Below are 13,477 nucleotides of genomic sequence, written 5' to 3'. Positions count from 1 at the left end.
TGAAGCACTGCCTGCTTTCTTCTGCGTGCTTGATATTATATACAATGTTGCTTGAGCATTTCCTTTGAAATAGATCCAAAACATAGATCAAAACTGATGTATTTCCTTAGGCTCTGATCTGGAAACAGTTGCTGATGTGAAACTAAAAAAAACTCCTCTCTTATTGATACTGTTTGACTGAAGACTGCAAGCTGCAAACAGTTTCTTTTTACCATGAATTTATGTGATATGACAGCGCTACTCTTGCTGTTTTTTTGAGATTAATGCAGAGACAGAGCTTTAAAAATGGAATACTGGCATTGGCTGTGTCTTCACAAACTTTGCTACTGCTCCTCTAACACTTAGACTGCTTATAAAAAATAAAAACAAAGTGCTGATATATACAAATATCGATGTACAAAGAGATATATACAGAGCTGCATGGTATCCCTTAAAAGGGATCATGGTAATGTTTTAACATTCGGCCATTTACAGGGCCTTCTTCAGCCGTGCTGCCCTCTACAGATTTGAGAAAATATGTGTTATTTCCCTGAACAACAGAAATAACGAATGGCCCTTTCCATAAAAAATCAAATTTTGCATGTTTTCCCTTGTCTTCTCTTCGTGAATCCCACCTTAGAACTTTGTTTCCAACACAGAAATCTTCCGCCTTAGCTCTTTTATCAAACATCTTTTTGAGCTTCTCTTGCAAAATCTGAGCTCTGTCATAAACTTGCTCTCTGGTTTGCTGAAGATGAATGGTCTGATTGATTCTTCGTTGAATGTCATTTGGTTCAGCCTGAATCTCCTGTAACAGTTTGATAGTAGGGATGCCCAAGGATGAAGGAAATCTGGCCTCCATGCCATATACTAGCTCATAAGGGCTCATCCCAATGGATTTCTTTGTTGAAATTATGTCTGCCAATAGGGCATTTGTGAGCTTGCTATGCCAGTTCTTCTTGTTTTCTTCTAGCACTTTCTTTATGATATTAATCAGGCTCTTATTAGATGACTCAGCCAAGCCATTACCTTGGGGGTAATAGGCTGTGGAATACCCCAAGGTGATGTGAAATTTATGGCAAAAATTGATCATCCTTTTGGATTTGAAAGCAGCGGCATTGTCAGTAATGATCTTCTCAGGGCAGCCAAATCTAGAAAGGATGTTGCACTCAAGGAACTGGATAATGATGGAGTCATTGACCTGTCTGCATGGAATGGCTTCAACCCACTTGGTGAAATAGTCGGTGGCTGTTAGAATCCACTTGTGCTGGCCTGAGGAGGAGGGATGGATTTCTCCAATGAAGTCAAGACCCCATTGTTGGAAAGGCTTTTCAGTTGAGATGGGTTTAAGGGGCAGGGGCAACAACTTTCTTTTGCCCTCAAAGATTTGGCATTTGTGACATGAAATGGAAAATTTCTTTACATCCACAAAAAAGAGAGGGCCAATAGAAACCAGCCCTTAGAATTTTATCAGCTGTGGACTTCCAATATAGATGTCCTCCACAGTCACCTGCATGGAATTCTTTCATGACATTGTTAGTTTCATTCATGGTTAAACGATTAAGCAATATACCTTCATGATTTTTCCAAAATAAAGCACCATCTATGACACAAAACTTTGAAGCCTTCATTCTTAAAAATATTTTCTTATTTCTGGACAATCGTGGGGGAGCAAACAGGTTTAACAATACAAAGCATATATCAACATACCATGGGGATTGCAAAAAGGTTTCACTAATCTGTGGAGTCGCCAGCTCCTGTTCATTGTCCAATTGGTTAATGTCTAAGGCTTGAAAGTTTGTTTCAGACATCAGTTTGGCTAAACCTTGTCCCTTTATCAGTTTGGTTGGTTTTATTTCTATGTCATACTCAAGGATGTTAGCAATCCACTTGCCTCTTTTGCCCTCTAACCCCTCTTGGGTTAATATGTCTTTTACAACAGCGTTTGGCACATAAGCAATCACATGTGAATATAAAATGTAGACTCAGAAATCTTTGATTGCTTTGACCAGGGCATAGGCCTGCTTCTCCATGATTGGGTACTTCAAAGGGGCATCTCTTAAGGCTCAGCTAAAAAATGCAATTGGCTTTTCAGCTCCCTGATCATCCTTTTGCAAAAGGACAGCAGCTATGGAGTGCTCCGATGCAAATGAAAATATGATGAAATCTTTGTCAAATTGTGGACTTGTGAGGGCAGGGGCTTGGATCAAGCCAGATTTTATGCCCTCAAAGGCTTGCTTGGTTTCAAGAGACCATTTTACCTTGGCATGCTTTTTTAACATGTGACTTAACAATCTTATTAGCTCAGCTAGATTTGGAATAAATCTTCTTAGGAAGTTGATTTTTCCTAGGAATGCTTGTAACTCTTTTATGTTTCTTGGATATGGGATTTGGAGGATGGCTTGGATTCTTTCAGGATCAATTCTAATCCCGTCCTTTGATATGATATGGCCAAGGAGTTTGCCTTCTTCAAGGCCGAAGAGGGATTTCTTGGGGTTCAAGGAAATGCCATATTTCCTACATGTCATGAATATTTGCCTCAAATGTTTTAGGTGCTCTTGATCAGATTTAGAGAAAGGGGTTAAGTCATCAAGGCAGACAACTAGGAAATCATGTATTTCCTTGGCAAATGCAATATCCATTGCCCTTTGAAAGGTAGCACCGATATTTTTAAGTCTGAAAGGCATCTTCACATACTTAAATGTTCCCCACGGTGTGGTAAAGGCTGTCTTGTCTTGGTCATCCGGGTGAACCAATATTTGATTAAAACCTGAAAAGCCATCTAGCAAAGAGATTCTAGATGACCCCACTACCCTTTGTAGGATGTGGTCCATTTTTGGAAAGGGGTAGTGGTCTTTTAGGGAGACTTGATTTAAATTTCTTAGGTCTACACATAGCCTAATCTCACCTGTCTTTTTTCTTGTGGGAACAAGATTGGATACCCATTCCGAAAATCTGATGGGTGCTATGATACCTGCTTCAAACATTCTTTTCACTTCCTTTTCAATCAAAGGGAGAAGCATAGGATTGATTCTCCTCAGTTTCTGTTTGAAGGGCTTTTGGTTTGGTTTTAGAGGAATGGTGTGTTGAATCACTGAGGTGTCATAGGACTTCAAATCCTCATAACTCCAAGCAAATACATCTTGGAATTCTTTGAACAAATCAACATATTTTGGTTTTTGATCGGGTGGAAAAGATTGAGATAGTTTGATCATTTTGGGCTGCTCTGCTGTTCCAATGTTGTGCTCTTCTATATCAGTGTTTAAGGGCTGCATTTTTGGTTTTTTGGGAACATCATTTGCATCAAACATATCTTCTAATGGAGTTAGCCCAGCAGGCAAAAAGTTATCCTTTAAGTCAATGATCTCGGCCTCTGTTTTGGCTATTTCCTCCAAATGCATTTGTCTCAGCTCTCTTATGTTGGTTTTGTCAAAAATGGTTGGGTTCAGGATTTGTTTGACTGTTACAGCTGCTACAGCCTGCTGATTTTCATTTGTTTGCTGTTGCTCATCTGTCATGGCATCCATGTCAATGTTAATATTTGAAAACTCATGCTCAAGAGTGAGGAAATTGTTAATCTGGGCATCATCGTCAAATACTTTCCAGTCTTTAACGTTATTAGGGACAGCGGGCCTATGTTTTATCTCAGCAGTAAAGTAGTGACTTGGCTTAAAGGGAAGCTTGCATGTGCTAGCAAAAGTGGCTAGGCTGTGTGCATGAATGTTATGATTTCTTGAAATCTTAGCATGCTTGGATTCAGTGAATGCATTGAGTATATTAGTGGCAGCAGTCCTATAGGTCCTCATTCTATTCTCATTGGTAACAAAGTTAACCTTCATTTGTTGTATGATTAAATCAGAGTCACCTAGAATGGACACTTTTGCAGCTCCTAGAGCTTTGAGCAGTTTAAGGCCTAACATGAGAGCCTCATATTCTGCCATGTTGTTGGGGCATTTAAAGTTCAGTCTGTAGGCATGGCCTTCTGCATGATTGTTATGTGTATTGTGAATCCAGACACCTGCTCCTACTCCTAACTTGTTAACAGAGCCATCAAACTCTAAATACCATGTGATTTCTTGCTTGTGGTTAATATCAAGAGTTTCAGTCATTCTTGCAGTGGACAGATTTGAACTTTCTGTTTGGGGAGGTTCTTCTTGTATGCGGGTTGCATCAGTTGTTTTGACCATTTCATCAGTATGGGAAACCGATTCTTCTTTGGTGTGTGTGTTCAGTTCTAAAGCCAACGGCTTGTCATCAATAAGAGGATTTGTTTCATCATTAAATAAAATAAAAGAATCCATATCAGAATGGATTGAGTGAATAGGAAAATTTTGGGGCTTGTCCTCACTAGTTACGACATACTTCATCAATGTTTCTCTATATAGTCTCTTTGGTTGCCCAAAGACAGATATAGTGGCATAAGAGAGGTCTAATTGGAGGGACCCTTGGAGTTTTTCTCCCCAAGATCTTGACAATATCATGTTGTACTTTGGTGGAATGTCAACAACCACCACATCCATGAGGATTGTCTTGTTGGGATATTGGACTAAGGAGACACACAAGTCTTTGATGAGGCCTAAACACTTGACTTGAATTGAGTCAAAGGAGAATAGATCTTTGTAGGGTCTTGTAACATCAAGGTTCAGCTTTTCCATTACAGCTTTGGGCATAAGGTTGTGTGAGGCACCTGAGTCAAACATGGCATTGTGCAAGACTTTGTCATGTATGTGCAAACTGACATAAAAAGGTAGAACAGATCCATATGTTGATTTTCCATTAACTTCTGGACCGAACAACAGCTCAGGTTGATCATCAAGAACATTCACATCATCCTTAACCTCTGGCATTTGAAGTGATCTTTGAATTTGTTGCCTATACACATCATGTTTGGCAAGTTCGGATAAGGGGATGGATATCTTCAGTTTACCTATTTCTGCCTCTAAGTCAAATGATTTTTCAGATTGGGTCTTAGTATTTTGAGAGGCAAGCTTCCCTTTTTCCATTGGAGTATCAACAATTTGGTCTTGTTTATCAGTGTTATGGGAAGTGACTGCTTGCGGTTTTTCAGTTTTAGGAGGGCTTTTTGGAACACTGTTCGAGTTCTTTTCTGAGGAAGGAGGTGGCAGAGGCTGATCAATAGAAGGCTGCATTTCTGTTATGTCCTCTACAGTCACTTGATGCGGGTTTGGGACAGGTATATCAGCTGGTTCTGTTATGACAGCCTTGCCATTAATCTTGTTGGGCTGTTTGCCATCGTTGGGTTTGCTAGGTTCAGAAATGTCAATGGTCCTAGTTCTCAGCTTATATTGTTTGTGGACCTCATACACCGCAGTATCATAGCCTTGTTTAAAATCAAAAGACTCACCAGACTTGGTCTGAAACTGATTAAATTCATGCTCATCTTGGTCTTGTTGAGTTAGGAAATTTTTTTGCTCAGCCCTTGAATCCACCAAGTTCATGTGAGTGTCCTCTGGGGGTTCACTAGATGTAGAGGCTTCCGCATAATTTTCATGAAAAGGGGGCCTTACATCATGTTCTGGGCTAGACCTGCCAGCATTTGTGTTTTGAGTTTGCCTGAAATTTGGGTTCCTTATGGCATTAGGTTGTTGTGCTTCCCATGAAGACTTCCTCTCAACACTTTCTACTCTGTCTCCTAGCCTGTGCATGCCACTGATGATAGCATCAAGCTTTTGATCTAAGGCTGGGGGTTCCTCTTTAAAGGTGATTCTTCCTTCCATTCTAGCTCTGTTTCTTTTGGCAATTAGGTTGGTTTCTACGCTGATAGCAACATTTTGCATGTCTGCAAGGGTTTGAGGGGCTCTTTCTTTTAACTGATAGGCCATATCCGGGTCGAATCCATCAGGGAATTTATACAAGGCAAGGTCAGGTGGAGGTCTTAAGTTCTGTGGTATTGCATTATAAACATTATTGAATCTTGCACAATAATCCAAGACAGACTCTTGAGGGCCTCTTTTTATTGTATCATATTCAGCTAGTATGTGCAAGGGGTCTTTCTTTTTCTCCCATCTGTTGATAAAGGATTGATAAATCTCATCCGGATTGGTTATGGAATTTGCAGCAGGTGCTCTGAACCAAGTCCTGACATCACCTGTCAGACTTTGGATGAAAATTTTCATTCTCACACTATCATCATCTATCTCGTAGTTCTCGAAATAGTCTTGCATTTTCTTTGTATGCTGAAGGGCTGTGCAAGTACCCGTTCCATCAAAATATGTGATTTTAGTTTGATAATCCTGAGGCATAGACCCAGGGTTAGCAGGTAGTTGCAGGGGTGCATATCTATTGGCCATGTTTACAGGGATAAGTGGAACAACCGGGACGACTGGAACAACAGGGATAATTGGAACAACTGGGACAGCAGTAGTGGTAATGGGAGTATGTGCAGTGAATGGAGGTGTGGAAGGAGTGCTTTGAGAGGTGGACGATGAACAAGGGGAAGTAGGGGTTGATCGAAATAAAACTTTGACAGGGGTTGGAACACTGATTGGGTGAACTGCTTTAGGACTATTATCAGCAAAATCTTGGTGTTTCCTAAGAATCTTTGGGATTAAGTTGGGATTGTCAAAAACAGCTGGAGGGTCTGGGTCGGGATTTGACCTAGTATAACGAGTTTTCCTCTTTGGAGCCAGCTTCCGAATTTTGTTTTTGGTATTTTCCTGGGAATGTTTGTAGTTTAGGAAGGAATTGATTAAATTTTTGAGACAGCTGCTTAGAGCTTAAAACTAGAATGAAGATTGACTGAAGCAGCTTTTATTTAATCCTGTAAATGCAAAGCAAGAACAGTTTCAAAGGCTTCCTGGTTGACATTCAGACTTCATCTGTAGTCTTAAGAAATAGACAGAAATCGGAAAAATTAGTTCGATTTCCCTAGTCGAGCTTTCCAACTTGATTCGTGAAATTATCTGAGACATCCTGAAGCACTTGCTCTGCTTCAGGATGGGTGAGACAAGGACGGAGGATAGAATCCACACCATGACAATAAAGGTCATCACCAATGAGGAGGTAGCCAGGGGCCTGGTATTGAATGTGTCGCCGATCATCATGGGTAATATGGGGATCGAGCTTTTGGGTTCGCAAATATGTGATAATATCTCCGTACCAAGGATTGTCAGAAGTGATGACAAACAAGTGTTCATCCGGGAGTTCATCGTTAGCTGGCAGATCACGTGCACCAGTGGGTAGTTCAGAAATAAGTTCGGCGAGGGCCAAACCTTTCTTACTCTTAGGCGTAACAAATTCGAAATCGAATTCCTAGAGGATGACGATCCAATGTGCATACTTCCCATTGATGATCTGTCGAATCAATAGGAAGGTCATGGGGTTGGAGTTTGTTATGACCCTAGTGGTACCTGTTATCACCCCAAGAAACTCTCCTAGGTTGTATATCGGAGATGCTCGGGAAAATTACAAACTCAACAAAAATGTTGGAAAAATGGTGGATGAATGAAAGTAATGCTGCATATTCAACCCAGATAACCACTTCTACTATGCTTGACCCTAGACATGGGTGAACACCCCCAGACTACAAGGCTTTTAACTACCAATTACTCACAGTTTAAAGAAAATGTGATGATGGAGAAGACTGACCACACCAGTAGATGCACAGGACCCTGTGATGGCCAACTGCAACCAGTTAAAAGGTATGTAAATCTATTTCCTAATGCACAGACAGGATGACAGATCTCTGGCATTAAAATAACAGAAACCTGCATACACATTCAATGATACATGCTAAATCCTAACACAGAGGTGGGATGACAACCCCTCTAATGCTAAACATTAACAACACATGAATAAACGCAAAACAGGCACAACCTGGAACAAAGAAGAAGAAGTGGAAAGTGAGCAATTAACAGCAAAAGAAGCTTGTATTAGCTGAAAATGAAGACCATACATTGCAGGTATCACAGTAGTTACAGTCTCCAGAAGTTGAACCTTACAACAAGATAACATCATCAACCCTGATTACATCTTTGTTCTGGGTATATCTAGTGTTTCATTACAAAATATCTCTACTATGCTAAGCGTGGAGGTGTCTTAATGGACCACCAACCACATTTACAATTTAGATATGGGTCGTTGCTGCAACTAGACTGCTTTAATGGATGATCTAGACATTCTCGGGTGCTCTGTGGTCCTTCTCGGGCAGATGCAGTAAAATATGAATGAAACCATAACCTTTGACTGCTTTTAACTGCTCGAGGCAGTCCTATTTGTCCTCGGCCATGTTGCTGATTAATTGCAGTTGTTGAGACTTCATTATGCAGGGTACAAGTAGCTGGTTGTTTCGTCCTTCCTCGGGCAGCAGAGAGCAGTCGGGAGTTAAGGTTTCATGGCGGAAGAATGAGAAGGCCGGGAATAAATCTCAGTCGTTGGATTAAACAATCGGACGATGGAGATCACGTTAGAAGGAGCTATCGGGAGACATATGCATGGGAGCAACAAGGGCCGTCGGATCTGGACGCGCCAGATCCAACGGTGATCGCAAGTGGGAGATGCACAATAATTAATGGGCAGGGACTGTACCGAAAAGGCGGTAAGCAGTTTCCCCGCACCGCTTTTCGGGAGAAGGCAGTTTACGTACATGGGGGCGCGATCCAACAGATTCGTGATGCGTGGCAGCCCAAAACCACCGCCCCCGCGGGTTATCGCGTGCGTAGGTCGCGGGATCGGGGAATGCGTCAGCCATCAGATCTGTGATGGACGACCAGATTAAGGGGAAGGCGCACGAGGTTTAAACATGTCGTAGACATGGCGAAGACCGTCGCATCGTGGACGATCAACGGCTACGATTGAACGATGAAGAGTACATGGTTAAGGCACGTGGTCATATGTGTTATGACTTTAGCGCCCAGGGGCTAAACACCGAATGGATTTAAATAGGGTTTAAATGGGTGATCAATGTCTATAGTTGTATAAACAAAAACGCCTGGGAACAGGGAAAAGAAGGGTTTAGGCGCTTTAAACGAAAATGAAAGAGTTTTATGGAAAAACAGAGATAACAACGATTATGGGGGTGTAAAAGAAATGGAGGAAGGAAGAAAAGACCGCTGCCAGCATCTTTCTCGGCACAAACCGACCACCAGTCCTGAATTCGACCCTTTAAGCAGTGAAGTTTATAGCAGAGCTAATAGTACCCGTGAGGATATAGTGACAAAGCTTTTGGATGAAAAACATGACAGCCAGTGCCAACTTCTCTTCCTAGGAGTAGTTCACCAGGGGACCTACTAAGTTCTTACTGACATAATAGATAACATGCTCATTCCAATCCTCATCTTCTTGAATAAGGACCCCAACGACTGAATGGGTGGAAGCTGAGATGTATAAGATGAAGTCCTTGGTGAAATCAGGGGGACTGATCAAGGGTGCAGAAGTGAGAGCATGTTTAGGGGCATCAAAAGACTATTGAGTATGGTCATCCCAAACAAATGGAATGGTGGAGCGAAGGAGTCTGAGAAACCCATGCGTGGTGGTCGCATAGTCAGGCACGAACCTGCGAAGGAAGTTGGATTTGCCTTGAAGGCTTTGTAATTGGTGCAAGGTATGGGGAGGTGTCAGTTCAAGAATGGATTGAACGTTCAAGAGGTCAAGAGTGATACCATATTTTGACACAATGAAGCCTAACAAACGACTAACAGGAACACAAAAGACAGATTTCAATGGATTAAGATGAATGTTATACTTGCGACATTGGAGACAAATGGTGCACAAATTGTGAATATGTTGCACCTGAAACCTCAAACGAGCGGTGAGATTGTCAATGTAAGTAAGGATAAGGTGCGCCAAGTCATTAAAGCAGTATCACATGGCTCGCTTAAATGTGGCTCCAATGTTTTTTAAACCGAATGGCATGACCCGATATGCAAAGTCTCCCCACGGACTAATGAACGTTGTCTTTAATTGATCGACATGACAGATACTGATTTGGTTGTACCTGGAGAATCCATCCATAAAGGATAGAACCTCGTGCCCTTCACACTCATCAATGATCTGGTCAATAAAGGGTGTGGGAAAGTTTCCTTTGGGACAAGCTTTGTTCAGGTCGCGAAAATCCATGCAGAAACGAATGGTGCCTTGCTTCTTGAGAATAAGAACGAGGTTGGATACCCGTGTGGTATACTCAATGGGATAGATGAAATTAGCCTGTTTGAGCTTGTCGATTTCGACTTTTATGGCCTCATGTCGAGAAGGGTGGATGGGTCTCAACTTCTGCTGGACAATATTGGCGTTGGGCCATGTGTCGATATGGTGTTCAACAATGGTGAGATCAAGTCCGAGCATCTCATAATAGGACCAGGTGAAAACATCACAGAATTCTTTGAAGAGCTTGGTGTAAGCTTCAATTTCTTTTGGGGTGCACTGTGCCCCCAAGGTAATGTTTTCTTCGACCCCTGGTTGATCTGAAATGTTGATTTTGATAGTAGGAGAGATGTTGGCCATGTTCCCTTCTTCGAAAGCATCTGGGGCAGGTATGGGATTTCGAAACCAATCGACTTCACCGTGGATGAAGTCTTTTGATTCCACAACATACTAGTCATGGGACTGCTATGGCAGGAAGTATGCACGGTGGTGCATATCATCCCAAGGGTAGTCAAGGGTAGACATAGCTTCCATGATGTCCTCATCGGAATGGAAGACGGGCAGACGTGCGAAAGACTAGCTTCATGATGCGGCAGCGTTACCTGGTGCATCAACGTGAGAAAGAAGGTTCACATACACACCATCTGAAATGGTAGACGATGAACTAGTAGATGGAGGATCTACGGATGTTGAGCCTTGGGATTCTATCGAAAGAGGTTTGATAGAAGCGTGCGCAGAAACCTTAGAAAGGTTTGACTGCGAGGAACTCAAGGATGACGACAGGTAAAGTGGGGCCTGCGGTGTCCGTCATCTCGACATCGGGGGGAGGGATCACAATAGTGGAGCTAGAGTCTCCTTGTTCTGGTTGGCTTGTGGTACCAGAATCCACAGGTAGAGGAATAGAGGCTCCACTACAAGTGGCATTGTATTCGCAGATCGCCCCAAGGCAATCGCGAAATCATCGAGACGAGGGTAAGAATGGGAATAGTGACCATGAAGATCACACAGGGCATAAGGGTGGTTTATGCACAACATTTTGAGTTTATTAGGTGGGATTGGTAAGTTAACATGGACTTTCAGAAGAGTCAACTCAGGGAATGCTTCATGAACCAAAGGTTTAAGTTGAGGAAGTTTAGGACAATTATTGGTGGCGTGCCCAACAACTTGACACAAAGCGCATAGGGGTGTTGGCTTTGGGGCCTTAGGGTCTGGAGGAGCTTGGGGAGCATTTTCCTTCGAATCTTTACTTTTTGCTTTGCACCTCTGGTTAGATGCCTTTGCAACATGAGGTGGTTCCTATTGAGGTTGTGATGGAAGTGAAGTAGCGGCAGGGGTCATGGGGATCGGTTGAACCGGGGTCAAAGCATGGTATGGTCTTGGATGACCAGGTGGAATGTTTGTCGAGGGATTGATGTACCATACTAGGATCCCCAAAATCATGTTAGGAAGGACCAATGAAGCCATGAAAGGTACAAAAAAAATTCTCGGAGGGGGAAATTGAACTGAAAAAGGAAGTACTTGAAAATGTGTGCAAGGTATCCATTTCCATTAAATTAAATGTATGCAAAGTTTTCCATGTCTTGCTAATTAAACAAAGTGCTTTTGGTAGCTGTTTATGAGTTTATGTGTGAAGGAAAGTTAATTTAATTTTCTTTTTAACATATTAAATCAGAAATACACAGCAAGATAACTTCAACATAACATGACATAGATGTTTGGTGAGCAGTTCACCCCTCCTGGGCTACGTCTGCTAGATCAAGCCTCCCAAAATGAGCTTGTCCTCTTGTATTATAATGCTCTCAAATGCAATACAAGTTTAAAAGTGCCTCAATAGGCAAATTTGAATGCAAATACAGCTTCAAAAGACATGAAAATGCTAAAAATGCCTTTCCATATTCACTAAACAATGAAAAATTACCAAATATAGTGCCTTCTTCATTGGGCCCTGATGGCTCTTTGAACTCCTCTGAAGCTTTTTGGGATGTAGAATTACTCAAAAAGTTCTAAAACCTCTTCCATTAGGTTCAGAAGGTCGAAAATAACAGAAAATGGTTTTTGGTTCACCTCAAGCAGTGAGGTACAACTCCAGATAAATCCATTTTCCCAATGGCCCTGATGGCTCAAAAAGCTTCCTTGAAGCTAAAATGGCTGTAGAACACCTCTAATACCTCTAGAACCTATCCCAATAGCTCTGGAATGCTGAAAATAGCTGAAAATGACTATTGGTTCACTTCAAATGGTTAAGCATAGCCTAACACAACTCCAACTCCCTCTTGGCCCTGATGGCTCTCTTGGCTTCCCTGAAGAAAACGGGGCTGAAGATGAACTCCAATGGCCCTGAAACCTATACCAATTGCTCCATAATGATGATAAGATATGAAATCAAAAAAAAAATCGTCCAAAAAGGTTCTCCCCTGCCAAAGTTATGACCAACTGAAGTTTTCTCCAGTTTGGCCTAAAAAAACTCCACTAAATGTGGATGAACTGGAGTTAGGCCCGCTAAAAATGGAAAATCTGCCAAAAATGGTGCGGTCCACCAACTTAACTGCCAGTATGACCGCAACCGTTGGCGCTAACCTCGCGCATGTGACCATGTGCCCTTAACCGTCGGGGTTTACTGTTGCCGCCGAGTTTAAGACTTTGGTTCCTGCGTTCTGGTCATATGGTTAGGGGTTGGCCCCTTTCTACGCCCAACCAAAATTCATACAAACTTTGAATATGTAATGAGACCATTGAATGTTAAGAGTCATCGTGTAGGTGGGCCGGTCGGGACTGTGGGCTGGCGATCACTTGACCCGGGGTTGATTCCTGCCAAGTGCATATAATTTTGCACCAAAAAACTTTGTAGACTTGGGGCCACATGTCAGCTCCCGATTGGTCATCCAAAATAGAATATTTCCGCGAATATTCCTCAGAATATTCTTTTTTAATTTTTAATTTTTTTTTTTTAAATTCAAATTTTGCATTTTATTGGGAATTTTCAAAATGCAATAACTTCTCCATACGGTGCCGGATTTGAGTGTCGTTTGTGGCAGTAGGATCATATCGATGAGGCCTATCAGGTCATTCAAGTTGCAAGTGTTTTTGAACACTTGCAATTTTTGAGCCTTTTCCATGGATTGGACTTGAGCTCCTGATCAGAAATAGGAAAGGTATATGGTCGACAAGATAATGTCCCGACGGAAGAGCTCATGGATGGTTGAGACCTGGAGGAATAGTTCATGGTGGGAACATAGGAGAGGCACCCAAAAATGGAGGAGGTCCTGGGGGAGTGGGTCCAAAGGGTTCAACTGGAAGAGAAACAACAGGGTGCTGAGGAGCTGACTGTTGATCAGGTGTACCAGACTGTCTAAGGGTAGCCTGTGATGCTTGTAACATGTAAACACTCATAGAGTTA

The sequence above is a fragment of the Pinus tabuliformis genome, chromosome 6, assembly GCF_031772625.1.
Source record: "Pinus tabuliformis cultivar Carrire ecotype Pingquan chromosome 6, CPIR1, whole genome shotgun sequence".
Taxonomy (NCBI): domain Eukaryota; kingdom Viridiplantae; phylum Streptophyta; class Pinopsida; order Pinales; family Pinaceae; genus Pinus; species Pinus tabuliformis.
This window is presented reverse-complemented; position numbering follows the sequence as displayed.